This window comes from Bubalus kerabau, chromosome 20 (genome assembly GCF_029407905.1).
Source record: "Bubalus kerabau isolate K-KA32 ecotype Philippines breed swamp buffalo chromosome 20, PCC_UOA_SB_1v2, whole genome shotgun sequence".
Lineage (NCBI taxonomy): Eukaryota > Metazoa > Chordata > Mammalia > Artiodactyla > Bovidae > Bubalus > Bubalus kerabau.
Genome location: NC_073643.1, coordinates 55,341,416 through 55,368,771, shown reverse-complemented (window position 1 = coordinate 55,368,771; position 27,356 = coordinate 55,341,416). Strand labels below are relative to the sequence as shown.

The following is a 27,356-nucleotide window of genomic DNA, read 5'->3' as shown; positions in this document are numbered from 1 at the left end:
GACCAGACCCCAGATGTCCATGTGAGTTTGCACATCTGTCTCTTAGGATTCGTTAACAGTGTACTTAGGACCTAATGGACAGGAGGCCTGAAAGTTAGAATGACTGATCCATAGCAGCGCTTGTGGCGTTCACTTGGCCATCTAGAAACCATGAAATCATGTGCACTTCGTTTCTCCAGCCGGGTTACAAGTATGTAGAGCATACTAGAAACATCTGAATGTTGATTTCTTCTCTAGCCCTCCTCAGTACCTAGCATAAAGCCTGGTGCATGGCAGGTCCTCGGTGGAGCGCCTGAGTAAATGAAAAGAACTTTCTAGTCTAGAAAGTAGCACTTTTCTGTAGTGCTGCCTTCTAGTACTAGCGCTTCAGAAAGATCACAGTCTGGGGTGATCTGGAGTGTATGATGTAACAGCAGCAACTTAAGCATTTCTTGAATGGTGTTAGCTTTCCAGTGCCTCGGTGAAGTCTAGGCTGATGTGTATTCTCTGTCATTGTGGAGGACAGGGAGGGCAGTGCCTTTGGCCCACAGGTAGGTCACCCAGCCCAGCGGTGGCAGAGCTGGCCGTGGACGCGGCAGGCCCAGAGTCCGCTGGTCTTCCCATCACACTGCGCTGCTCACTGCACGCTACCTTTTCCTCTCTTACCAGTCTGCTCTCGTCTTAGTCCTGGGGTGGTGTGGAAATACGGTTGAAAATAATGGACGTGTGCAATTTTAATTTGAACATGTAGAAAACAATATTGATTTGTTTGGAACTTGAAATTTATATAACTTTAACATCTAGGCAGTTCTGAGTACTCTATTTCATTTAAATCATTTATGTAAGCTTGATGTCAAACTGAGAAATCTGAAATTACAAGACACTTAACAACAGAAATCCATTATTGGAAACATTGAAAGGTGCTTTTTCCTTTTACAGTGTCAGGTGAAAAATGTGTAAGGCAGGAAATCTAGCAAGCGAGTCAGGCTGCAGCTTATACTAAAGAAACACTGTTTCCTCAGTTAAGAAGTGGCCTTTCTTTTTCAAAAAATGGTCATAGCTGTGAGGTCAACCAGGGCAGAGGCGCTAGAACCCTGAGCACAGACGTAGACCGGGCTAGTCTGCTGACGGTGTCGGTAGTCTGTCCAGTACGTTGAGCATTCGGATCTTTCACACATCTCTCTTCCTGTGCCTTCATCCAGTTCTGCCTCCCCCTGCCTGGCCCCCGATAACCACAAATCCGATCTCTTTTATGAGCTTGTTTTTGAAGCATAATTGACCTACAACACTGTTAGTTTCTGGTACGCAGCATAATGATTTGCTTTTTGTGCTTTTCATAGTGTATAAGTCTGGTTATGCTATTTCATCATCAGAGATATTAGTAACTATTGACTGTCTTCCCACATGGTGCACTTCATACCCTTGACTCATTTACTTTCTGACTAGAAGTTTGTACCTGTTAATCTCCCTCACGTGTTCCTTTCTTCCCTCTACCTCCCTCCAATCTTGCACCCCCCCTCCCTCCCACAACACCCCATTCTCTGCATCTGTGACTCTGCTTCTGTTCCGTTAGGTTGGTTCACTTGCTTTGTCTTTTAGAGTCTACATACAGCTGAAGTCATACAGATTTTGCCTTTCTCGTTCTGACTCATTTCACTTACCATAATACCCTTTTAGTTCATTGGCTATTACAATGGCAAGATTTCATTCTTTTGTTATGGCTGAGTAATATTCCATTGTATATATTTAAAACACATCATCTTTATCCATTTCTCTATTGACCAGCACTTGGATTGTTTCCATATCTTGGCTTTTGTAAATAATGTTGCATTGAATGTAGGAATGCATTTATCTTTTCTAATTACCGTTTTTGTTTTCTTCAGTTAAATACCCAGGAATGGACTTGCTGGATCATATGGTATTTCTGTTTTTAATTTTTTGAGGAACCTCCCTTCTCTTTTTTAAAGTGACTGCACTAATTTATCGGAGAAGGCAATGGCACCCCACTCCAGTACTCTGGCCTGGAGAATCCCATGGATGGAGGAGCCTGGTGGGCTGCAGTCCATGGGGTCACTGAGGGTCGGACACGACTGAGCGGCTTCACTTTCACTTTTCACTTTCATGCATTGCAGAAGGAAATGGCAACCCACTCCAGTGTTCTTGCCTGGAGAATCCCAGGGACGGGGGAGCCTGGTGGGCTGCCGTCTATGGGGTCGCACAGAGTTGGGCATGACTGAAGCGACTGAGCAGCAGCAGCAGCACTAACTTATCACCAGGGCACAAGCGTTCCGTTTTCTCCACGTTCTCGCCAGTACTTGTTCTCTGTTGTCTTTTTGATAGTAGCCGGCTGACAGGTGAGAGACGGTGTCTTGTTGTGGTTTTGATTGCCTTTTCCTTCATGATTAGTGACGTGGAGCACCTCTTCATGTGCGTACTGGCCATCTGAATATCTTCTTGGAAAGATGTCTGTTCACATCCTCTGCCCATTTTTTAATCAGGTTGTTCGTTTTTTTTCTCTTGAGTTGTTAGAGTTCTTTATGTCATATATATCATTTGCATGTAACTTCTCCCGTTCAGTAGGCTGCCTTTTGTTCACAGTTTCCTTCACTGTGCAAAAGCTTTTTAATTTGATGTAGTTACATTTGTTTATTTTTTATTTTGTTTCCTTTGCCTGTGGAGACATATCAAAAAAAAAAAATTACTGAGATGGATGTCAAAAAGCATTCTGCCTGTGTTTTCTTCTAGAAATTTTATGTCTTCAGATCTTACATTTAAATCTTTAATCCACTTTGAATTCACTTTTGTCCATGGTGTAAGAGAACGCTTTAGCTCTTTTACATGTAGCTGTCCACAGTTTTGCCAACACACTGTCCTGGAGAATGTTCCTTGTGCACTTTGGAAGAAGTCTTGTGTGTGTCTGTGTGCATGCGTGCACACACGCGTGTGTATCTGTTACAGATTTTTGGTTTGTGGTTACTGCGAGGTTTATATATAGAAGTCTCTATCATTATTTTAAGCTGCTGCTCTCTTAAGTGAAAAGCATTTTAACCACCCTGCACTTTTACTCTCCTCCCCGCCCCCAGCCTCGCGTGTTCACTCATTTGACATCATCCTTTACATCTTTTTGTTTTGCGTATCCCTTAACTGCTTATTGTGGATGTAGGTGATTTTCCTGGCTGTATCCACTGGCTGCGGAGCGCACGGTAGCCCAGAGCCGGAGTTGCCCTGCTGGTGGGCAGAGCTCGGCCTCAGAACATGCGGCTGGATTCTGGTATGGCAGGCTGTAGGGCTGCAGTGCTCCTGGGGCTGTTGTCTGCCCACTGAACTGTGGGGCTGGACTTAGGGGGCCCCAGGGGTGGTGCCAGCCCACTGGTGGTCCCAGGGCCTCTGGCTGCAGGCTCCTGGGGATCCTGGGGCTAGTCCCGGGACCCTGGTGTCTAGGGCTGATCCTTTGCCCTTTGGTGTACAGGGCTGGGTCATGGGGCAGCTGTGGACTCAGGGGTCTTAAGACAGCATGTCTGCTGGTGGGTAGGTGGGCTGTATCTCTGCCTGGCCAGTTGCTTGGCCTGAGGTGTCCCAGTACTGACGCTTGTGGAGTCAGGCCAGGCTAGACAGCTAGTGGGGTGAGGTCCTTGTGCTGATAAGCTAAGAGGATTCCAGAGTGACACTTGCCATTGCCAGTGCCCGTATGACAGAGGGAAAGACGTCTGCCACCATCTTTCTCCCTCTGGGGTCAGCGGGTGAGTCTGAGCCAGGCTCCTTTCAAATGATTGCTTCTGTCCTGGAGCATGTGAGATTCTGTGTGCGCCCTTTAAGAGTGGAATCTATTTCCCACAGCCCTCTGGCTGTCCTGAAAGTAAGGCCCACTGGCCTTCGAAGTGAAACGCTGTAGGGACTGATCTTCCCAGTGAAGGAGCACCCAACTGGAGCGCGCACTCCATGTGGGGCTGGAGCCCTCGCGCCTTGGGGAGAGCCTCTGCAGTTGAGTTACCTCCCTTTGGGGGTCACCTACCCAGGGGTATGGACGCACCTACCCCTCGTCTCCTCCCTGCTGCCGGTCTTGTTGTGGTTCCTTCTTTGGGTCTGTAGTCGTAGAGGATCTCTTCTGCTGGTCTTCCGTTTGTCTCGTCGGTAGTTGCTCTGTAAATGTGACGTTGGCGGGCCTGTGGGAGGAGGCGAGCTCACAATCTTCCTAGCTTTGCCATCTTGGCCACGCATCTCCATGGGCCTCACAGCCCTTTATTTTTAAAACCTAATGGGCTTTGAAGTCCTTGGTCTCTGGGATCAAGAAGAGAGAGTGCAGGCTTGGGCCTATTTTGATGTGTCTTCCAAAAACTAAGTGTCATCTTAACAGAAGTCAGAACTCTGGGTTGATGTCAAATCCTCTGTCTTGAAAGACACCAGGTAGTATTCCTGTTGAGTTAGAATTGTTTATACCTCCTGGATTCTTGTGACCTCACCGGTTTATTTTAGTATGCGATATTACTTTGAACTTTAGAGATTTGATATCAACAGCATAGTTAATGATCAAATAATCTTTTCACAGGGAATTTCTTTAACTTGTAAAATCTACCTTGTAAGATAAGTAATTTGAAAAAAAAATCACATAGTTGAGGGCCGTTATTTTTCCTTTTGCAACAGGAAGAAAATTTTACACACACACACACACACACACACACACACTTGCAAACCAGAGAATCGATCTTTATTTTTATCTTAGGATTTTTTTTTTTTTTTTTTTTTGCCACAGAGAGGGGCATGTGAGATCTTAAGTTCCTCAAACCAGGGATGGAATCCATACCGTCTGCATTGGGAACAGGAAGTCTTAACCACTGGCCCACAGGGAAAGTCCTTGCTTGTATTTGTTCATCACTGAGTGTTCTTAGTTTCTGTGTACTTAAGCCATTGAGAACTTGGTGTAGCCTGTTGACGTTAATTTTGGAAAAACTCCAGGCAGAACTTGGCTTTAGTGATAGTTTGTAGAGCTTCTAATCAGAGAACACCCGATTCCTCTTTCTCCTCTTATTGGTTACAGCATAACTGCAGAAGAGCGTTCCAGGTGGCACTGGGGGTAAAGAACCCGCCTACCAGTGCAGGAGACATAAGAGAAGTGGGTTTGATCTCTGGGTTGGGAAGAGCCCCTGGAGTAGGCAACGGCAGCCCACCTCCAGTATTCTTGCCTGGGAAATCCCATGGACAGAGGAGCCTGGCGGGTTATAGTCCATGGGATCGAAAAGAGTCTGAGAGGACCGAGGGACTAACCAAGATACGAGTTGGAATGATACTTGCTGTTATAATTAGTTGGCTTCTGAGCTGTTACTTATAATTACTCTGCTTAGAAATGTTGATTAGGTAGCAGTCACTGTTCATATCTTCATTTTTCCAATTCGTAAACTTGTCAATAACACTGATCAGAGCAGCCTGCTGGCAGCACCAGGAGTAACTTAGATTCAGCAAAGGTCCCAGAGCCCTTGGGCTAGATGGAACTCTTTTTTAGCTTGATCCGCAGTTACTCTTATTTTTGTTTTTGTTCTTTTAACACCTTTTAAAACTTAATTTTCATTGTAATCTAATACAAGTGTACAGTTTAAAACGAGCAAAGCTTATTATAAAAGAGCACTCTTCCGCACTCCCAAGCTCCACTGTCCCTGAGATCAGCTTTCATGTTTTTATGCAGTTTCCTCTGATCCTTTGCTCCGCACTTGTTAACAACATGCTTATAGTGCCGTTTCCTGATTTTTTTTTTCACTTTTAGTTATATGATGACTTTCTGCTTCAAAAAATGGGAATTCAGTTTTTGTACCTCTCTTTCTCTTCTCTCAATGTAGTAATTTAGGGCTCACATTATTATGGTTGCATAGGATTGACTCAAAGGACATCAACAGCATATTATAATATTACATTTGCTTATAAAAACGCTTTGTTTTTCCTTGAATTAGAAAGTGTCTTTTGTGGTGGGCATGTGCACACTGCTGTATTGAAAATGGATGACTAACAAGGACGCACGACACGGCAGGTGGAACTCTGCTCTCTGTTGCGCATCCTGGATGGGAGAGGGGCTGGGGGGGGGTGGGGGGGGAATGGATACATGTCTGTGTAGGCTGTTCACCTGAAACCACCACTGCGTTGTTTGTTAATGGGCTAGACCCTGGTACAGAATAAGCTTTTTTAAAAAAGTGCCTGTATTTTATTTGCTTGGCTTTTCTTTATGTCCTTATTGCTAATAAATCTTCAGTCTCTGAGACAGCAGTAAAACTTCTCAGGGAGGTCAGGTAGCTGTCGATTCATCTTCTCTGAGTGTCGCCTCCGGGAGCCCTGTCCTCTCTGTTTTAATCTGACTGGCTGTTCCTTAGGCCTCTTGTGTAAGCTGTTGTCCTGGACCCTCCCTTTACCATCATCACAACAGTTTCTTTTACCTCTCTCCTGTTTTGGATTCTAACTATGTTGATTTACTCCATTTTGATGAAAGAGCTTTTCCTTCTTTCTCAGAGTGAAAGAGAAGTATCTTTTCAGATGTTGCACATCTGCAGATGTTTCCATTTTGTCCTCAGGTACAGTTATATGTGGCTAAGTATTGAATTCTCGGCTAGAATTTTATTATCCTTTAGAATTGAAGACCTTGCTGTTGAATAGTCCAGAATGTGTTGCTGTTGAGTAATCCAGTAGTTTGTTGAATATTTCAGTACTTCTTTCTCTTACTTTTTTGGCTGTTTTTTTTTCCCTAGAAACCTAAGGATTGTATCTGTATGGTGTTTTGAAGTTTTACCCTTAATGTGCCTGTGTGTGTGTGTGTGTGTGTGTGTGTGTGTGTGTGTGTGTGCGCGCGCGCGCGCACGCGCACACTTTCCATGTGTATTTGGTGGGCCTTTTACATCTGGAAACTTGTCCTTTGGTTTGAGGTTCTTTTGGGCATTATTTCTTTGATTTCTTTTTTTCTTGTCTGCTGTCCTGAAGTTCCTGCTCCGCGGATGTTGAGCATCCTGGATTGTACCCCCCTCTTCCTCTCCCCGTTCTTCCTTTCTATGCTTTCCTATTCTGCAGCTCTTTTTTTTTTCTTAATATGTATATTTCACTGAAGTATCGCTGACTTACAGTGTTTCCAGTGTGCAGCAAAGTGATTCAGTTATACATGTACACATATTATTTTTGAAATTATTTTCCATTATAGGTTGTAACAAGATATCAACTATAGTTCCCTGTGCTATATGTAAACTTTCATTGCTTGTTACGTATCTATTTTTTTTAATTAGAAATCTAGCATTCTATTCATACTAAGTCAAACAAGTGTAATCAAAAGGTTATAGATTTTTAATTAGGCAAAAATTCATAAGTTTTCTAATATATATTATACATATTGTTTATATATATGTATACAAAAGTTTTTCTACTGTGCTTGATAAAGGCTTGAGAAAGAACTTGAAAAAAGGAGATGGAGACATTGGAGAATAAAATAAATGAAATGGGAGTACTAAATATGAAATAGAAAAAGTGAAACTAGATCTTTAAAAGTAAAAGATCATCATATAGTCCAGTTGTTTTTAAACATGACTGCTCATTAGAAACATCTCTGGAGAAAAAGAGCAATACCTGGGCATTTGTATTTTTCAAAAAATTTCAAGGTAATTCTGATATGCACCTGGATTTTGAAAAGTGACTACAGTTTTTTTCTATTAAGTTGTAGTTTTGGTGATACAGAGTTCTGTTATTTTTCTGTTGACCAATCATGATGCAGTGGTATTAAGTGAGTAATAGTTACATAATCACAATAGTGAAAGATGTTTGTCAGTTTTCACAATCAATAGCCAGACAAAAAATAAAAGTTCATTACAGTTGCAAGCCATAATGGAAACATAATTAAACAATATAAAATAATTATATACAATTGGAGGGTCGAGCAGAGTGTGGTAAGTGAAAGTGCATACGTGCCCGTTTCCACCCACCCAGTCCATGTCTTGGTTGGTGTATTTAATACATTTACATTTAAGGTAATTACCGACGTGTAAGATCTTATTACCATTTCTTAATTGTTTTGGGTTTATTTTCTGTGGGTCTTTTCCTTCTCTTGTATTTCCTGCCTAGAGAAGTTCCTCTAGCATTTGTTGTAAAGCTGGATTGGTGGTGCTGAACTCTCTTCTCTTTGGCTTGTCTGGAAAGCTTTTGATTTCTCCGTCCACTCTGAGGGAGAGTCTTGCTGGGTAGAGTATTCTTGGTTGTAGAGTCCTCCCTTTCATCACTTTAAACATACGGTGCCATTCCCTTGTGGCTTGTAGAGTTTCTGGCTTGTAGCCCGCTGGGAGTTCCTTTATATGTTATTTTTCCCTTGTTGCTTTTAATATTTTATCTCTGTCTTTAATCTTTGTCCGTTTCATTACTGTGTGTCTCAGTGTGTTCCTCCTTGGGTTTATCCTGTCTGGAACTCTGTGCTCAGGTCCTTTCTCTCTTTCTCTTCTCCTCCTGGGACCCCTCTAATGCTGATGTTGGTGCGTTTAATGTTGTTCTAGAGGTCTCTGAGGCTGTCTTCATTTCTTTTCTTTCTTTTCTCCGTATTCTCTTCTGTGGCAGTGATTTCCACCATTCTGGCCTCCAGGCCATTTATCTGTTCTGCCTCAGGTGTTCTGCTGTTGATTCCTTCTAGTGTGTTTATTATTCATCTCTGTTTGTTCTTTAGTTTTTGTATGTCTTTGGTAAACATTTCTTGAATCTTCTTCATTGTTTTTCCTAGATCCTGGATCATCTTCACTATCATTACTCTGAATTCTTTTTCTGAAAGGTTTCCTATCTCTACCTCATTTAGTTGTTTTTCTGGGGTTTTATATTGTCCCTTCCTCTGGGACATAACTTTGCTTTTCATCCTGATTAACTTTCTGTAATACGTTTTTTCTTTCAGCCACTGTAGCAAGAAGCCACTTCTAGCTTCTTCTTTCTGCCCCCTGATGGAGGAAGCTAAGAGGCTTGTGTAAGATTCCAGATGGGAGGGACTGGTGGTGGGAAAAACTGGGTCTTGCTCTGGAGGGCAGGGCCTTGTGCAGTAAAGCTTTAATCCAGTTATCTGCTGAGGGGTGGGGTTGCATGCCCTCCCTGGTAGTTGTTTGGCCTGAGGTGACCCAGCCCCGGGGTCTGCAGGCTCTGTGGCAGGGTTAATGGTGACCTCCAAGAGGGCTTACACCAAGGGGGACCTTCCGGGCCTGCTGCTGCTGTGCCCCCGTCCCTGTGGGGAGCCCCTGCGGACCCGCCTCCACAGGAGACCCTCCAGTACTAGCAGGTGGTTTCGGTTCCGTCTCCTGTGGGGTCACTGGTCCTTTGCTCCGGGTCTTGTTGTGCCCAGGGTTTTGTTTGTGCCCTCCAGGGCTGGAGTCTCTGTTTCCCCCAGTCCTGTGGAAGCCCTATAATTAAGTCCTGTTGACCTTCGCGGCCAGATTCCCTGGGGATTCCTAGTCCCTTTGTCAAATCTCCAGACTGGGAAGCCCAGCGGATTCTGAACCTTCACAACAGTGGGAGAACTTCTTTGGTCGTCTTATTCTCCAGTTTTGGGTCACCCATGTCATGGGTATGGGATTTGATTTGATTGTGATTGCGCCCCTCCTACCGTCTTTGCTGCAGCTTCTTCGTCTTTGGACAATTTGGTGGGTTCCAGCGTCCTCCTGCGGAGAAAGCGGTGGCACCCCACTCCAGTACTCTTGGCTGGAAAATCCCATGGACGGGGGAGCCTGGTGGGCTGCAGTCCATGGGGTCACTGAGTCGGACACGACTGAGCGACTTCACTTTCATGTTTCACTTTCACGTATGGGAGAAGGAAATGGCAATCCACTCCAGTGTTCTTGCCTGGAGAATCCCGTGGACAGGGGAGCCTGGTGGGCTGCCATCTATGGGGTCGCACAGAGTCGGACACGACTGAAGTGACTTAGCAGCAGTAGTCCATTGTGGGCTTGCCTTGTGGCTCTCAGCTGGGAAAGAATCCGCCTGCAATGTGAGAGACCTGGGTTTGATCCCTGGGCTGGAAAGATCCCCTGGAGAAGGGAAAGGCTACTTACTCCAGTATTCTGGCCTGGAGAATTCCATGGACTGTATAGTCCATGGTGTTGCAAAGAGTCGGAGATGACTGAGCGACTTTCACTTTCAATATTGTGAAATATACTTTCATTGTATATGTGCCATATCGTCTTTATCCACTCATCACTTGTTGGACATGCAGGTTGCTCCCATGTCCTCACAGTTGTAAACAGCGCTGCCATGAGCCTTGGGGTACACACGTGTCTGTCTGCATTATGCTTTTCTCAAGGTATACGCCCAGCACTGGGTTTGCTGGTTCGTATGGTAGTTCGTGGCTTCCCTGGTGGCTCAGATGGTAAAGAATTTGCCTGCATGTGGGAGACCCAGTTCAGTCCTTGGGTAGGGACGATCCCCTGGGGAAGGGAGTGCTACCCACTCCAGTATTCTTTCCTGGAGAATTCTGTGGACAGAGGAGCCTGGCAGGCTACAGTCCATGGAGTCTCAAAGAGTCAGACACAACTGAACAACTAACACTTCACTGTTTTCACAGTAGTTCTAGTTTTAGGTTTTTTAATTACTTATTTTATTTTTACTCGCCTGGGTCTCTGTTTCTGTGTGGGATTTTTCTGGTTGCAGTGAGTGGAGACTCTTCTCTGGTTGTGGTGCACTGGCTGCTCGTCGCGGTGGCCTCTGTTGTTGTGAAGCACAAGCTCTAGACTCACAGGCTTCGGTGGTTGGGCTCACTCTTATGGCTTGTGAGCCCTAGAGTGTGCAGGCTTCAGTAGCTGTGACTCACAGGCCTAGAGCACAGGCTTAGTTGTGTATGGAATCCTCCTGGACCAGGGATTGAACCTGTGTCCCCTGCTTTGGCAGGCAAATTCTTAACCGCTGGACCACCAGGAAAGTCCTGTTTTTGGTTTTTTAATGAACCTCCATAGTGGCTGTTCATCCACATCTCTGCGAATGGCCCAATTTCATTCCTTTTTGTGGCTGAGGAATACTCCACTGTGTATATGTATCTCCTCCGCTTTATCCATTCATCTGTTTTTGGACTTTGAGGTTGCTTCCTGGATACTGGAAACAGTGTTGCTGTGAACATTGGTAAATGTGTCCTTTTGAATTGTCATTTTCTCAGGGTGTATGCCCAGGCGCGGGGGATTTCTGGATCATATAGTAGTTTTCCTTTTAGTGTTTTAAGGAGCATCCATACAACTCTCCACAAGGGCTGTATCAGTTTACCTTCCCAGCACGATATGGAACAGTTCCCTTCTCCACATTCTCTCAACATTTACTGTTGTAGATTTTTCTGACGATGGTCACTCAGGCTGGTATGAGGTGATTCTTCATTGATCTGCATTACTTTAATTAGGAATGTTTGTGTGCTTTTTGTTGTTGTCTACTCACTCAGTTGTGCTCTACTTTTTTGGGACCCTGTGACTGCAGCCTGCCAGGCTTCTCTATCCATGGGATTTCCCAGGCAAGGATATTTGAGTGGGTTGCCATTTCTTATTTCAGGGGATCTTCCTGACCCAGGGGTCAAACCCATTTCTCCTGTAAGTCTCCTGCATTGCAAGCTGATTCTTTCCCATCCTGTTAGGTCATCTGCCCATTTTTTGATTGGGTTGTTTTTATTTTGATTTTTTTTAAGTTAATTTATTGTTGGCCGTGCTGGGTCTTCATTGCTGCAGCCAGGCTTTCTCTAGTTCCAGCAGGTGGGGCCTACTCTCTCATTCCGGTAACCCTGGCTCCTCATTGTGGAGGCTGCTCTTGTTGCAGAGCATGGGCTCTAGGGCGTGTAGGCTTCAGTTGTTGGGGGACATGGGCTCCTGAGCATGTGCGCCTCAGTTGTTGTGGCCTGTGGGCTCTAGAGCACAGACTTAGTGGTTGTGGTGCACAGCTTAGTTGCCCTGTGGCATGTGGAATCTTCCCCAACTGGGGGTCAAACCTATGCCCCCTGATTTAGTAGGTGAATTCTTAACCAATAGACCACCAGGAGCTCCAATTGTTAAGCTCCAGTACTTTGGCCACCTGATGTAAAGGACTGACTCGTTGGAAAAGACCCTGATGCTGGGAAGGATTGAAGGCAGGAGGAAAAGGGGACAGAAGAGGATGAGATGGTTTGATGGCACCACCAACTTGATGAGTTTGAGCAAGTTCTGGGAGTGGGTGAGGGACAGGGAAGTCCAGCGTGCTGCAGTCCATGGGGTCGCAAAGAGTGGGACACGACTGAGCGACTGAGCTGAACTGAGACCAGGAAGGTGCTGTTGTTTGATATTGAGCTCCAGGTGCTGTTGATATATTTTGGAGATTATTCCATTGTCCATTGCTTCATTTGCAGATATTTTCTCCCATTCTGAGGGTTGTCTTTTTGTCTTCTTTATGGTTTCCTTTGCTGTGCAGAAGCTTTTGATTTTTATTAGGTCCTGTTTGTTTTTATTTTTATTTTCATTACTCTAGAAGGTGGGTCCAAAAAGATCTTGGTGTGGTTTATGTCAAAGAGTGTTTTTCCTATGTTTTTCTCTAAGAGTTTCATAGTGTCCAGTTTTATATTTTGGTCTTTTATCCATTTTGAGTTTATTTTTGTGTAGGGTGTTAGGTAGTGTTCTAATTTTATTTTTTTACACGTGGTTGTCCAGTTTTCCCAGCATCGCTTATTAAAGAGACTGTCTTTTCTCCATTGTATATTCTTGCTCCTTTGTCATAGATGAGGTGACCATAGGCGTCTGGGTTTATCTCTGGGTTTTCTATCCTGCACCATTGATCTGTATTTCTCTTTTTGTGCCAGTACCATATTGTCTTGATTAGTGTAGCTTTGTAGTACAGTTTATAGTCTGGGAGTTCTGGTTCCTTCAGCTACCTCTTTTAAGATTGCTTTGGCTATTTGAAGTCTTTTATTTTTCCATACAAATTGTAAAATTTTTTGTCCTGATTCCATGGGAAATGCCATTGGTAATTCCATAGGGATTGCATTGAATCTGTAGATTGCTTAGGGTAGTATAGTCATTTTTCACAGTGTTAATTTTTCTGATTCAGGAGCACAGTAAATTTCTCTGCTTATATCATCTTTGATTTCTTTGATCAGTGTTTCATGGTTTTCTGAGGGTAGGTCTTTTGCCTATTTAGGTAGATTTATTCCTGGGTGTTTTGTTGTTGTTGTGATGGACAGTGGCATCGTTTCCTAATTTTCCTATCAGATCTTTCGTTACTAGTGTATAGGAATGAAGAGGTTTCTGTGCATTCGTTCTGCAGCTTCACCAGATTCACTGACTGGCTCAGCAGTCCCTAACGGCGTCTTGGGGATTCTCTATGTATAGCCGCGCATCGTCCACAGTGACAGCTGCACTCTTTCCTTCCTTTCCTCCCTCATTCCCATGGCTGGGCTTTCAAAGCTGTGATGCGTAAGCGTGCTGATCGTGGACACCCTCGTCTTGTTCTGCTCTTAGAGGAAATGCTTTTACTTTTCCACTGTTGAGAATGTTTGCTTTGTGTTTGTCGTACATGGCCTTCATTATGTTGAGGTAGTTTCCCTCTATGCCCGCTTTCCAGAGTTTTTTTTATTTTTTTAATCATAAATGGGTGTTGACTTTTGTCAGAATCTTTTTCTGCATCTGTTAAGATGATCATGTGGTTTTTATTTTTTAATTTGTTAATATGGTATATCACATTGATTGGTATGTTGAAGACTCCTTGCATCTTTAGGATAAATCCCAATTGATCATGGTGTATGATTGTTTTAATGTGTTGGTGGCTTCTCTTTGCTAGTATTTTGTTGCAGATTTTGGCATCTGTGATCAACAGTGATATTGGTGTGTAATTTTCGCTTTTTTCTGATATATTTTGTCTTGTTTTGGTATTAGGGTAGTGGTGGTCTTGTAGAATGAGTTTTGGAGTGCTCCTCCCTCTGCGGTTTTTGGAAAGCCTTTGAGAAGGAAAGCTGTTAGCTCTTCTCTAAGTATTTGATAGAATTTGCCTGTGAAGCCATCTAGTCCTGGACTGTTTTTGTTGGAAGAGTGTCATTTATAGTTTCAATTTCTTCCTGGTTCATTCTTGGAAAGTTGTACCTTCCATAGAATTTGTCCATTTGGGGGAGGTATAGTTGCTTATAGGGTTTCCCAGGTGGCAATAGTGGTAAAGAACCCACCTGCCAATGCCGGAGACATAAGACGCAGGTTTGATTTCTGGGTCGGGAACATCCCCTGGAGGAGGGCATGGCATCCCACTCCAGTACTCTTGCCTGGAGAATCCCATGGACGAGGAGCCTGGCGGGCTGCAGCCCATGGGGCCCAGAGTGGGCACGACTGCGCACAGCAGAGCATGTAGTGGTGGTCTCTACGACCCTCTGTATTTCTGTGGTGTCAGTTGTAATTTCTCCTTTTTCATTTCTAATTTTATTGATTTGAATTCTCTTTTTTTTCTTGTTGAGTCTGACCAGAGTTTTATCAGTTTTGTTTATCTTCTCATAAGACCAACTTTTAGTTTTATTGACCTTTGCTTTTTTGTTATTTCTATTGTCTTTCCTTTGTTTCTATTTCTATTCTATTTCTATTCTTTGTTTTCTATTTTCTCTTTATTCTATTTCATTTATTTCTGTCTGATCGTTACGATTTTTTTCCTACTGACTTTGGTTTTTGTTGCTATTACTCTTCCTCTAGTTGCTTTAGGTGTAAGGTGGATTGTTTACGTAAGGTTTTTCTTTTCTAAGTGTGGCTGAGGTGCTGTAAACGTCTTAGCTGCTTTCGCTGGCCTCGCAGGTGTGGGATCGTCCTTGCATTGCCGTTCGTCTGATGTGTGTTTATTCCTGCCTGCCTTTCTTCAGTGTCGCTTGGTTGGTTGATAGTGTGTTGTTTACCCTCCAGGTGTTTGTGCTTTTTATAGTAGTTTTTTCTTTCATTGATCTCTAATCTTACAGAGTTGTGGTCTGAAAAGGTGGTGGATGTAATTTCAGTTTTCTTAAACTTACCAGGGCTTGATTTGTGGTCCAAGCTATGATCTATTCTAGAATGTTCCACATGCACTTGAGAAGAAAGTGTGTTTTGCTGCTTTCAGGTGGAATGTCCTATTCGTTAAGTCTGTCTGGCCTGAGGTGTCATGTAAAACTTGTGTGTCCGTATCTTCTGTCTGTCTGTCCCCTGTTGGGAGGGGCTGTCCCTGTGCTGCTGTCGAGCCTCCTGTCATGGCTGTGAGCATTCGCCTTGTGTGCTGAGGGCTCCTTTGTTGGGTTCGTGTGTGTGTGTTTCTTTGGCTGCGTTGGGTCTTAGTTGCATCATGTGGGATGTTTCCTTGTGAGTCTCAGGCTCAGCAGTCGTGGCTGTGCGGGCTTAGTTTCTCTGTCACGTGTGGGATCTTAGTTACCTAACCAGGCACAAACGTGCGTCCCCTGCGTTGCAAGGCGGATTCTTAACCACTGGACCACCAGGGAAGTCCCAAACATTTCTTCTATTTTCTCAATCCATGCCTCCGTTCTAAGATTTCGTATCGTCTTTATTATTACTCTGAATTCTTTTTCAGGTAGGGTGCCTGTTTCCTCTTCATTTATTTGAGCTTGTAGGTTTTTAACCTGCACTTTCACCTGAAAAATTTTTTTGCCGTCTGTTTCTTTTTTTTTTTTTTTTTTTGATGGGTGGGATAGTGTTCCTATCTTCTGGGTCAGGAAGATCTGGAGAAGGGCATCCCACTCCAGTATTGTTGCCTGGAGGAGCCCATGGACAGAGAAGCCGGGCAGGCTACAGTCCATAGGGTCTCACAGAATGAGACAGACGGAAGCGACTCAGCATACACATGTTCCTGTCTTACTGGCTGTTTGGCCTTCGGCTTCCAGCACTGTTGTCTGCAGGCACTTGGGTAGAGCGGGGTCTTGGTGCCAAGGTCAGGACCTCAGAGAGACCTCTCTCCAATTAATATTCCCAGGGATCTGAGGTTCTCTGCTAATCTAGGAGTTCAAACTTGGTGCTCCCACCACAGGAGCTCAGGCCCAACCTTAAGCACATGAACCAAGATTATGCAAATCGCGCGGTGCGGCAAGAAAAAAAAAAGGAGCAGAACAATAACAGAGAATAAAAAATAAAATTGGAAAACTAAGAGATATTTTAGAAAAAAATAAAAATATAAGTGAAACAGTAACCAGAAGGTAAAATAGAATCACAGTCAGTTCAGTTCAGTTCATTTCACTCGCTCAGTCGTGTCCAACTCTTCGTGACCCCATGAATCGCAGCACGCCAGGCCTCCCTGTCCATCACCAACTCCCAGAGTTCACCCAGACTCACGTCCATTGAGTCAGTGATGCCATCCAGCCATCTCATCCTCTGTCGTCCCCTTCTCCTCTTGCCCCCAATCCCTCCCAGCATCAGAGTCTTTTCCAGTGAGTCAACTCTTCACATGAGGTGGCCAAAGTCCTGGAGTTTCAGCTTTAGCATCATTCCTTCCAAAGAAATCCCAGGGCTGATCTCCTTCAGAATGGACTGGTTGGATCTCCTTGCAGTCCAAGGGACTCTCAAGAGTCTTCTCCAACACCACAGTTCAAAAGCATCAATTCTTCGGCGCTCAGCCTTCTTCACAGTCCAACTCTCACATCCATACATGACCACAGGAAAAACCATAGCCTTGACTAGACGGACCTTTGTTGGCAAAGTAATGTCTCTGCTTTTGAATATGCTATTTAGGTTGGTCATAACTTTCCTTCCAAGGAGTAAGCGTCTTTTAATTTCATGGCTGCAGTCACCATCTGCAGTGATTTTGGAGCCCAGAAAAATAAAGTCTGACACTGTTTCCACTGCTTCCCCATCTATTTCCCATGAAGTGATGGGACCGGATGCCATGATCTTCATTTTCTGAATGTTGAGCTTTAAGCCAACTTTTTCACTCTCCACTTTCACTTTCATCAAGAGGCTTTTGAGTTCCTCTTCACTTTCTGCCATAAGGGTGGTGTCATCTGCATATCTGAGGTTATTGATATTTCTCCCGGCAATCTTGATTCCAGCTTGTGTTTCTTCCAGTCCAGCGTTTCTCATGATGTACTCTTCATAGAAGTTAAATAAACAGGGTGACAATATACAGCCTTGACGTACTCCTTTTCCTATTTGGAACCAGTCTGTTGTTCCATGTCCAGTTCTAACTGTTGCTTCCTGACCTGCATACAAATTTCTCAAGAGGCAGGTCAGGTGGTCTGGTATTCCCATCTCTTTCAGAATTTTCTACAGTTGATTGTGATCCACACAGTCAAAGGCTTTGGCATAGACAATAAAGCAGAAATAGATGTTTTTCTGGAACTCTCTTGCTTTTTCGCTGATCCAGCGGATGTTGGCAATTTGATCTCTGGTTCCTCTGCCTTTTCTAAAACCAGCTTGAACATCAGGAAGTTCACGGTTCAGGTACTGTTGAAGCCTGGCTTGGAGAATTTTGAGCATTACTTTACTAGCGTGTGAGATGAGTGCAATTGTGCGGTAGTTTGAGCATTCTTTGGCATTGCCTATCTTTGGGATTGGAATGAAAACTGCCCTTTTCCAGTCCTGTGGCCGCTGCTGAGTTTTTCAAATTTGCTGGCATATTGAGTGCAGCACTTTCACAGCATCATCTTTCAGGATCTGAAATAGTTCAACTGGAATTCCATCACCTCCACTAGCTTTGTTCGTAGTGATGCTTCCTAAGGCCTAGAATTTAAAGACATCATCTTTTGGTAGGATGGCCTAGAAATCAGTGTATTCAGAGATTCTTGTGCTTCAAGGAAACATTGTTACTTATACGTAGATTAAGACATAAGGGGGAAAAACTTGGATTAATAAAATATAAGGACATTATATTAAAAATAGTTTTTAAAAAGTTTTATCACTTAGAAACTCAGACACCAGGTGTCAAATTCAATTGAGGGAAACATCTCCTTGCTTTCTGCCGGGAAGATGAAGTGTGTTTTGGCCAGAGGTTAGTGTGGAGGTTATTTCATTCTAGGAGGGGTTTGATCACTGTATTAGTTTTGTCTTGCTGCTGTACCAAATTACTATAAATTTAGAAACTTGAAACTATACAAGTATATTATCTCTTAGAAGTCCAGTGCAAGTCTCAGTGGGCCAAAGTCCAGTGTTTCATGGTGGAAACTTCGAGGAGGAATTCGCTTACAAGCTCATTCAGGGTGTTGACTGCCTCTGCTTTCTTGTAGTTGTTGGACTGAGGTTCGTTTTTTCTTGCTGGCTGTCAGCCTGAGACTACCTTTAGCTTTTAGAGGTCACTCTCCCGTCCCTGCATGTGACCTCAGCATCTCAGGAATCAGCGACAATTTGTCAAATCTTTCTCATGGTTCAAATCTCTCCTCCCCGCTTCTGAGCCTTCTCTCTGACAGACTCTTCCATTGTCTTTTGCTTTTGTCTTCTTCCCATCCCAGCAATCCAAGGTAATCTCCTCCCCTTTTTTTTTTTTCTGCCACAGGGCACAGCATGTGTATCTTCTTTGACCAGGGATCAAACCCACACCCCCTGTAGTAGAAGTGTGGAATCTTAACCACTGGACCCACACCAGGGAAGTCCGACAATCTCCCTTCTTTAAGTCCAGTTGACTAGTAACCTTGATTCGCATCTGCAGGGCAGTACCTAGATTGAATAATTAGGAGTGGGAATCTTAGGCAGTGATCTTTAGAATTCTGCCTACCACAATCATTTTTGCAGGAAAACTCTTTAATTTTCAGCATATTCTGTCTGCAGTTGAGCTGTTCAGATTTTTTAAATAGTTATGCAAAGTAAAAGTGGTTCCTAAAATAAGTATCAGGGTTGTAACCAGCATCTTATGCTGTCTTTCAAAAGCTGACTAAAAAAGCTATACTAAAAGCTTTTTTCTTATTATAGACTCATGATCTTTACAAATAAATGGAGAAAGACATTCACTCATAATTCTTAGTGTTTTTATTTTTATAAATTTCAGAACTTATGTCTTTGATAAATCAGACCTCTCTATTATGTAGTGTTGATGTTTTGGGTGAGGATTTACCCCTGATATGCTACTCTGGTTTCTTGCTTTGGAATGTAACTTTTTCTTGGATTGGTTTTTGTCATATTCTGATTTGAAGAATGCCTTTCTTGTAAACGTGCAGATTTACATTGATGTGAATTCCGTCCAGATATATTGGAAAATAATTAGGTCTTTAAAAAGCTTGGAATTATGAGAAAGGCAGATTTGTCACTGTAATTCTGGGGCCAAAAAAAAACCTAGGTATTCTTACTTTTTAGAATACTGTTACTGGAATAGTTTTATCTAATTAGAAATATGTGGTAAAATTAGTAGCTTAATACAGTTGTGAAGCCATATGAGTTAAGCTATAGCTAGCGCTTTCCTGGTGGCTCAGTGGTAAAGAACCCACCTGCCAATGGAGAAGATGTGAGTTTGATCCTTGAGTTGGGAGGATCCCTGGAGAAGGAAATGGCATCCCACTTCGGTATTCTTGCCTGGGAAATCCCATGGACAGAGGAGCCTACCTGATGGTCTGCAGCTTATGGGGTTTCAAAAGAGTCAAAGATGACTTAGTGACTAAACAACAAAGTAACAATATAGATAATAGGTTGGTGTTCATGTATTCCAGTTATGTATGTTCAAATAGAATATATTTAAATTGAGGGGCTCCTCTGGTGGTCCTTAGGACTTCCCTGGTGGCTTAGATGGTAAAGTGTCTGCCTACAATGCGGGAGACCTGGGTTTAATCCCTGGGTTGGGAAGATCTCCTGGAGAAGGAAATGGCAACCCACTCCAGTATTCTTGCCTGGAGAATCCCATGGACAAAGGAGCCTGATAAGCTACAGTCCATGGGGTTGCAAAGAGTAGAACACACTGAGTGACTTCACTTTCATTCTTTACTTTCTGGTGGTCCAGTGAGCTTCCAAAGCAGGGGGCACAGATTCAGTCTCTGGGCAGGGATCTAAGATCTCACATGCTCTATGCCCCCCTCCCCCCAAAATAGAATGTTTTCAAATTGAGATATAAATTGATTTCAGTATCTTCCTAACAAAAGTAAATTGCTTAAATATTGTCCATTGGCAAAGGTATCAATGCCTTCTATTGTATTTCCTAAAATATGGATTGATTACCCTTTAAGGTCCTGTGTTTAGGGCCCTATAATGAAAACTTGAAACTTCTGTCTCTTCTCCTTTAAAGACTGTTGTTAATGACAGAAAGTTGTTAAACCTGAGTTAGCCCTGTTATGCTGAGCCAAAGTACTTAATAGATGCTTATTTAATGCTCACTGTTCTGTGAGTGAGCTCAGTTGTATCATTGTTTTAGATCCCACGTGTAAGCAATATCGTCCGATATCTGTATTTCTCTAGGTCCGCCCATGTTGCTGCAGATGCCGTCATTTCCTTCCTTTTCCTGGCCGAGGAGTAATCGCACCGTGTTTATGCAGCACGTTTTCCTTATCCATTCTTGGGTCTGGATGCTGGGTGTTGCCGTGGCTCCGTTGTGGGTGCTGCTGCTGTAAGCGCAGGGCTGCGCTGACAGAGTGCATCGTGGTGCGCACTCTTTAAATTGATCTTTTTAATCTGGAGTATGATTGCTTTATACTGCTGTGCTCGTTCTGCTGTAGAACAGCGTGACTCAGCCCTGTGTAGACACGGCTCGCCTCCCTTCCCCGCGCCCCCACCCCTCTAGGTCGTCAGTGGCGCCGGGCTGAGCCCCTGTGCTGCACGGCAGCTTCCACCAGTTGCCCGTTTTACGCGCTAGTGTGTGTGCCAGTGCTGCCTGCCCAGTTCACCGCACCCTCTGCTTCCCTTCCACGTCCACGTCTGTTCTCTACGTCTGCATCTCTGCTCCTGCCCTGCAAATAGGTCCATCAGTACCATTTTTCTACATCCTATATACACATGTTCGTATATTTGCTCGTCTATTTCTGTGTTACTTCACTGAGTCTAGGTTCATCCACGTCACTGTGAATGACCCGATTTCCTTTTCACGGCTGAGTAATACCCTATTGTATGTCCGTACCACATCTTCTTTCTCCGTTCATCTGCCAGTGGACTTTTGGGCTGCTTTCATGTTCTGGCTATTGTAAATTGTGCTGCAGTGAACATCAGGAGTACATGTGTCTCTTTGCATTATGGTTTGCTCAGGGTATATATGCCCAGTGATGGGGTTGCCCAGTTGATGGTAGTTCTATTTTTAGTTTTACAAGGAGTCTCCATACTGTTCTCCATAGCAGTTATATCAATGTACATTCCCACCAACAGAGCAAGAGGGTTCCTTTCTCTCCACCCTCTCTTCAGCATTTATTGTTTCTAGATTTTTCTGGTGATGGCCATTCTGACTGGTGTGAAGTGGTACCTCGTTGTAGTTTTGATTTGCATTTCTTTAATAATGAGCAGTGTTGAGCATCTTTTCCTGTGTGTCTTTGAAGAAATGTCTGTTTAGGTCTTCCACCCATTTTTTGGATTGGATTGTTTCTGTTAAGCATCATGAGCTGTTTGTAAATTTTAGAGACTAATCCCTTAACGGTCAAATGATTTGAAAATACTTTCTCCCAATCTGTGGGTTGTCTTTTCATTTGGTTTATTGTTTCCTTTGCTGTTCAAAAGTTTTTGAATTTAAGTGGATCCTATTTGCTTATTTTGTTTTTAATTTCCATTATTCTGGAAGTTGCATCGAAAAAGATACTGCTGTGATTTCTGTCGGAGAGTGTTCTGCCTGTATTTTCCTCTAGGCTTCCCAGGTGGTACTAGTGTAAAGAACCCGACTGCCAATGCAGGAGACGCAGATTCGATCCCCCGGTGGGAAGGATACCCTGGAGGAGGAAATGACACCCTACTGCAATGTTCTTGCCTGGGAAATTCCGTGTACAGAGCAGCCTGGCAGGCTCTAGTTCAGAGGGTCACAGAGTCAGACACAGCCGAAGCAACGTAGCATGCAGGCGTGTTATAGTGTCCAGTCTCACATTTAGACCTTTAGTCCATTTTGAGTTTTTTTGTGTGTGTATGGTGTTAAGGAATGATCTAATTTCTTTTTTTTTTTTTTTTACATGTAGCTGTCCAGTTTTCCCAGTACCGTTTGTTGAAGAGACTTGATTGTTTTTCTTTTTAAATATTGAGCTGTTTGTATATTTTAAGAATTTGTCCCCTGTTGGTTACATCATTCGCACATATTTTCTCCCAGTCCTTAGGTTGTCTTTTCATTTTGTTTATGGTTTCCCTTGCTATGCAAAAGTTTTTAAGTTTATTTGATCCCATTTGTTTGTTTTTGTTTTAATCCCCTTGCCCTTAACTACCAGTCTCCCTACCCTACCTTTAGTCTAAAAAATTTATTTTAAAGAAAGATGAATATTTTTAATGATAAAAGGTACAATTCACAGAGAAGACAGACGTCATAAACCATTAGACACTTGACAACAAACAGATATATAAAGCAAAAATCAGAAGAAATATAAGGGAAAAGAAAAAATATATAATCAGAGCGAGACATACATTTCTCTGAGGATATTTTATCAAATGCCGACAAAATAAGAATAGGAACATCTTGAATGATGTGATTAATAAATACAATGATTTAATTTAATTAATTTATATTAATCTTATATCCTGTACAAATATATTTAAATTTTTGTATCTCATACATTGTTAGTAGATATCCATAGGACATTTAGAAAAACTGGCAAAAAGATAAACATTACTGAATTTCAAAAAGTAGAATTCTTTTTATGTATATGATTCAGTTATATGTATATGTTATTTTTTGAAATTATTTTCCATTATAGATTATTACAAGATATTGACTGTAATTCCCTGTGCTATATAGTAAACCGTTGTTGCTTGTTGTATATCTATTTTTCTAAATTAGAAATCTAACATTCTATTCATACTAAGTCAAGCAAGTGGAATCGGTATATCAAATGTTTTAGTTAGGCAAAAATTCATAAGTATCCTAAAATACATATATTATGCATATTATTTCTATATATATGTATATGTATACAAAAGTTTTTCTGTTACACTTGTTAAAAGCTTGAGAAAGAACATCAGAAACAAGAAAAGAGATGGAGTAATTGGAAAACATCAACTAAATGAAATGGGAGTACTGAATATGAAATAGAAAAAGTGAAACAAACTAGATAGAAGTAAAAGATCCTCATGTAGTCTTGTTGTTTTTAAACATGACTGCTCGTTAGAAACATATCTGGAGCTCTGGCCAAAAAATAAACCAAACAGGAATTACCTGGGCATTTGTATTTTTCAAAAAATTTCAAGATAATTCTGATATGCATCTGGATTTTAGAAAGTGAGTACAGGTTTTTCTACTAGATGGTAGTTTTGATGAAATAGAATTCTTATTATTTTTATGTTGACCAGTCATAATAAAATGGTATTGAGTAATAGTTACACAATCACAACAGCAAAAGATTTTTATCAGTTTTCACAGTCAATAGCCAGACAAAAAATAAAAGATAATTACCGTTGCAAGCCATAATGGGAACATAATTAACTTAACAATGTAAAATAATTACATACAATTTGAGGGGTCAGGCAGAGTGGTGTGGTAAGTGGAGTGCATACCTGTGCTTGTTCTCATCTGCCCAATCAGTCTGTCTGTTGGTGGGCTCAGTTAATCCATTTACATTTAAGGTAATTATTGATAGGTATGATCTTATTATCGTTTTCTTAATCATTTTGGGTAGCTCTTTTCCTTCTCTTGTGTTTCCTTTAGCATTTGTTGTAAAGCTGGTTTGGTGGTGCTGAATTCTTTTAACTTTGGGTTATCTGGAAAGCTTTCGATTTCAGCTCTGAAGGAGAGTCTTACTGGGTAGAGTATTCTTGGTTGAAGGGTCCTCACTTTCATCACGTTAATTGTATGGTGAAAGAAAGTGAAAGTGAAGTCGTTAGGTCATGTTCAACTCTTCGCGACCCCATGGAGAGTATAGCCTACCAGGCTCCTCCGTCCATGGGATTTTCCAGGCAAGAGTACTGGAGTGGGTTGCCATTTCCTTCTCCAGGAGATCTTCTCAACCCAGGGATTGAACCCCGGTCTCTCACATTGTAGGCAGACACTTTACCATCTAAGCCACCAGGAAAGTAATTATATGGTACCATTCCCTTTTGACTTGTAGAGTTTCTGTTGATAAATGAGCTCATAGCCTGATGGCAGTTCCCTTGTATGTTTTTTTTTTCCCCCGTCATTTTTCCTTTGTTGCTTTTAATGTTTTATCTCTGTCTTCAGTTTTGTCAGTTTCACTACTGTGCGTCTCTCTGTGTTCCTCCTTGGCTTTATCCTGCCTGATATCTCTGTGCTTCCTGGACTTGACTGACTCTTTCCTTTCCCATGTTAGGGAAGTTTTCAGCTGTTAACTCTTCACATATTTTCTCAGGTCCTTTCTCTCTCTCTCCTCCTCCTGGGACCACTGTAATGTTGATGTGTCTAATGTTGTCCCAGAGGTCTCTGGGCTGTCTTCATTTCTTTTCACTCTTATTTTTTTTTTACTATTCTGTTCTGTGGCAGTGATTTCCACCATTCTGTCCCCCAGGTCATTTATCCGTTCTTCTGCCTCAGTTATTCTGCTATGGGTTCCTTCTAGTGTATTATTCATCTCTGTTTGTTCTTTAGTTCTTGTAGGCCTTTGGTAAACATTTCTTGAATCTTCTCCATTGTTTTCCCTAGATCCTGGATTATCTTCACTATCATTACTCTGAATTCTTTTTTGGGAAGATTGCCTGTCTCCACTTCATTTGCTTGTTTTACTGGGGTTTTATCTTGTCCCTTCCTCTGGGAAATAACTTCCTGCTTTATCATGCTGAATAACTTTCTGTGATGTGCTTTTGTTTTAGTGGATGTGCTTTTGTTTTAGTGGCTATAGGATTGTGGTTTTTCTTGCTTTTTCTGTCTGCCCTCTGATGGTGGAGGCTAAGAGGCTTGTGTAAGCTTCCTGATGGGACTGGTGGTGGGGAAAACTGGGTCTTGCTCTGGAGGGCAGGGCCTTGCACAGTAAAGCTTTAATCCAGTTATCTGCTGAGGGGTAGGGTTGCACGCTTCCCCCCCCACCCCCCCCCGGAGTTGTTTGGCCTGAGGTGACCCAGCCCTGGGGTCCGCAGGCTCTGTGGCAGGGTTAATGGTGACCTCCAAGAGGGCTTACACCAAGGGGGACCTTCCAGGCCTGCTGCTGCTGTGCCCCCGTCCCTGTGGGGAGCCCCTGCGGATCCGCCTCCACAGGAGACCCTCCAGCACTAGCAGGTGGTTTCGGTTCAGACTCCTGTGGGGTCTCTGCTTCACTCCTGAGTTTTGGTGCACACACGGTTTTGTCTGTGCCCTCCACGACTGACGTCTATATCCCCCAGTCCTGTGATCAAATCTTGCTGGCCTCAAGGTCACATTCCCTGGGGACTCCTGGTCCCTCCGTTGGTTCCCCAGGCTGGGAAGCCTGACATGGGGTTCTGAACCTTCACAGCAGTGGGGAAACTTCTTTGGTATTGTTCTCCAGTTTGTAGGTCACCCACCCAGCGGGTATGGGATTTGATTTTATCGTGATTGTGCCCCTCCTGCTGTCTTGCTGTGGTTTTTCATTTGTCTTTGGCCATGGAGTATCATTTTTGGTAGGTTCCAGCGATGGTGGAGCCTGGTGGGCTGCCGGCTATGGGGTCGCACAGAGTCAGACACAACTGAAGCGACTTAGCAGCAGTAGCAGCAGCAGCGTCCTCCTGTTGATGGTCGTTCAACAGATGGTTGTGATTTTGGTGTTCTCGCAGGATGAGATGAACGCATGTCCTTCTACTCTACCTTCTTGAACCGGAGGCCCCTTTATTTTCTTATAGTTCAGATCACCATCTGAAATCATTGAATCACTTCCATGTGTATTGTCTTTTCCATTGCCATGTAAGCTCTGTGATCTGGGGACTTTGTACCTCTAGTACCTAACAAAGCCTGGCTGAGGTAGCACTCCTAACTTGGCCAGCATTACTCAGTTCAGTTCAGTTCAGTTGCTCAGTCGTGTCCGACTCTTTGCGACCCCATGAATCACAGCACGCCAGGCCTCCCTGTCCATCACCAACTTCCGGAGTTCACTCAAACTCACGTCTATCGAGTCGGTGATGCCATCCAGTCATCTCATCCTCTGTCGTCCCCTTCTCCTGCCCCCAATCCCTCCCAGCATCAGAGTCTTTTCCAATGAGTCAACTTTGCATGAGGTGGCCAAAGTACTGGAGTTTCAGCTTCAGCATCAGTCCTTCCAAAGAACACCCAGGACTGATCTCCTTTAGAATGGACTGGTTGGATCTCCTGGCAGTCCAAGGGACTCTCAAGAGTAATGAGCAAAGTTGGTGCTAATTACATCTGGTGATGTCCATGTGTAGAGTCTTCTCTTGTGTTGTTGGAAAAGGGTGTTTGCTATGACCAATGTGTTTTCTAGGCAAAACTCTGTTAACCTTTGCCCTTCTTCATTTTATACTCCAACTTTTTGAGGCTATAGTTTATTATTATCTGTCTTAATAATATTATAATAAACCCAGTGGGCTTCTCACGTGCCAGTGCAGGAGACACAGGAGATACAGGCTCAATCCCTGTATTGAGAAAATCCCATGGAGAAGGACATGGCAACCCACTCCAGTATTCTTGCTTGAAGAGCCCATGGGCAGAGGAGCCTGGCAGTCTACACTCCATGGGGTCGCAAAGAGTCGGACGTGATTAATACACACACCACCTTAACAACAGCCTCAATCTCCATTGTTAGTGCATGCAAATCTTGATTTTCACTGTGTTGTTTTGGTTGATAATTATTTCCTGAACCATGCTCAGTTGCTTGCTGAAGTTACCCAGTTTCTCTCTCGAAGATCCAACTGTTCATTTTTGTTGAACTCAGATTAAAAAGTTGCATACATTTTGAGTACTCTTTCCCAACCCTGATTTTACCCTATTTTTTTATTTTGAAGAATGTCTTTCTTCCCCCCAAGAACATTATAGGTGGCATTCTAACAAAATACCAAAATGTTAGAGTTTATTTTAAGCAATTTCCTGGAAATGTGTTTTTTAGTATTTTTGGCTAACATGTCTTGGTTACTGTGTATCAAGTGTTCTGAGAGTTACTCAATGGTTAGCTCTTTCCATCCTCACAGCAGTGCTATTTCATGAGTCTGGTGGTATCCTTATTTTGTGGATAAGGGGACTGAAGAACAGAGAGGAGAAGGAACGTGCCCAAGTTCACACAGCACAGTGAGTCTGGTCCCATAGGCCGTGCTCCTGACTGCTGTGGTGCATTCCCTCTGCACCCTGCTGACTCTAAATTAGATTCTAGCACGATTGTCTTCTGTAAGTCACAGTGGTGTCAGAGCAGATTAGAACCTTATCAGCATTAAATTAAGTCATAAGAGTTGCAGTGAACACATAAGAAGAGCATAACAGTTTTATCTGTTAAAGCTGGGGAAGTGATGCCAAGTTGAACTACATTGTTG

General features: G+C 43.1%; 1 protein-coding gene across 2 annotated transcripts in view; it reads left to right on the top strand.

Moving 5' to 3' along the window:
- The window catches only part of SACM1L (SAC1 like phosphatidylinositide phosphatase), a 69,801-nt gene that overhangs the window by 3,409 nt on the left and 39,036 nt on the right, over window positions 1-27,356 (top strand). The gene's annotated exons all lie outside the window — the stretch shown is intronic.